Below are 1,694 nucleotides of genomic sequence, written 5' to 3'. Positions count from 1 at the left end.
GACATAAAAAGACCCTGTAAAGAAAGAGACAGACAGACAGACAGACAGAGAAATAAAGGGTACCATGATGCACTCTTGGCCCAGGTAGGAGAAACAAGCGCTCACATGCATAATTTGTGGAAGTGAAAATTGGTACATCGGGGCCAGCAGGTGGCCTGATAGTTAAGGTGCTGGACTCTCACGTGGCTGACTGTGATTTGAGTCCCCGACCCAGCGGCTTGAAACTCATGCTGGCATATATGTGTGGGTCCCCAGAATTTTGAGAGGACAATGAAGGAAAAGGGATTGTAGCATGGTTTATCCCCGTGTGTGTGTGTGTGGGGGGGGGTGATTTCTCACTTTGTCTCTTTGTCTCTGCCTCTCCAGTGAACACACACACCTCACAGCAAAAATCTCTCTAAGAAAGAAAATTGGTGTATCTCTTTGAGAGAAAATTTAGCAATAGCTATTAAAATAAGAGTCAGCAGGTGGAATGGAGTTGAAGGCGCTTGCTCTCACATGGCCGACTGTGTGGTACAGGCCCACTGGTCTGAAACTCGTAGGCGTGTACCCACAATCCTGAGAGGAAACTAGAGGAGACCGGATTGGGATATGGCCATCCCCTGATTCCTCACTTTCCCTTTCTCACTCTGTCTCTAGCTGGGGAGTGCACGTACCCTAAAGCAAAAAAGAAAAAGAGAAAAGAAAAATATTCTTTGATTTAGTGGCTCTACTTCCGAGGGTTTATCCTACAGATACATTTAGATATAATGATGTAGATGTAAATATATTCGTTGCAGCATAATTTAAACCAGAAGTTAGAAAGTAAGTAGTCCATCAGTAGGGACTGGAGATGTCATCTCTCCAGGGAGGACCTTCTGGACCCCCACGTTGGGCTTCATGCCCCTCCATTGTGCTTTTTTTTTTTTTTTTAAGATTTATCTATTTATATTAATAAATTAATTTGACCAGAGAGAGACAGCGAGAAAGGGAAAGTGAGAAAGCAAGCCACCAGGTCTGGGATTGAAACTGTGATCAGCCATGTAGGAGTGCAGTGTCTTAACCACCACACCACCTGCCAGCTCCCCGTTGTGCTTCTGAGCACCCGAGCATCTGCTGTCTTAAAACCTGTGATAATAAAAGGCTCTGTGGATTTGTCTGTGCCTCCCTGGCAGGTTCCTATTATTTCCTTCAGTTTGCAGGTGAGGGCGCTTGGGCTCAGCCCTCCCGTAAAGACGGAGGCAAAAGCATATGCCAAGGCATAGAGGCATGAAAGATGGGATGTGCTGGGGAAAGGACAAGTGGTCGGTGTGCCGCAGTGCAGGAGGAATGGCACTATACACTTGATGGGGAGTTCAGACTTTCACAGGGGATTTAATTCACTTTCTTGTGTGTGGGGGGGACCCTAAGTGCAGAACTCAAAGTTCCCCCTTTTCAAAGTCAAGAAAAGAATCAGGGGTCAGCAGGTGGTGTAGTAGTTATATTGTTGGACTCCCACAGTTTGGCAGACCGCAGTTTGAGTCCTGGACTCAGTGGTTTGAAAATCATGCCGGGCGTGTGTGCATGCATGCCCCAAATCCCAGGAGGAACACAGAGAAGGGATTGCAGCATGGCCATCCTTCCGGGGGGGGGGGAGGATTTCTCCCTCTCCCTCTCTCTGTCTCTATCTCTCTCTGGCGAGTGCTCATGCCCTATGGCAATAATAATAATAATAA

Source organism: Tupaia chinensis, unplaced genomic scaffold (assembly GCF_000334495.1).
Source record: "Tupaia chinensis unplaced genomic scaffold, TupChi_1.0 Scaffold000070_1, whole genome shotgun sequence".
NCBI classification, from domain to species: domain Eukaryota; kingdom Metazoa; phylum Chordata; class Mammalia; order Scandentia; family Tupaiidae; genus Tupaia; species Tupaia belangeri.
The sequence above is the reverse complement of the archived record's forward strand: the minus strand, read 5'-3'. Positions refer to the sequence as shown.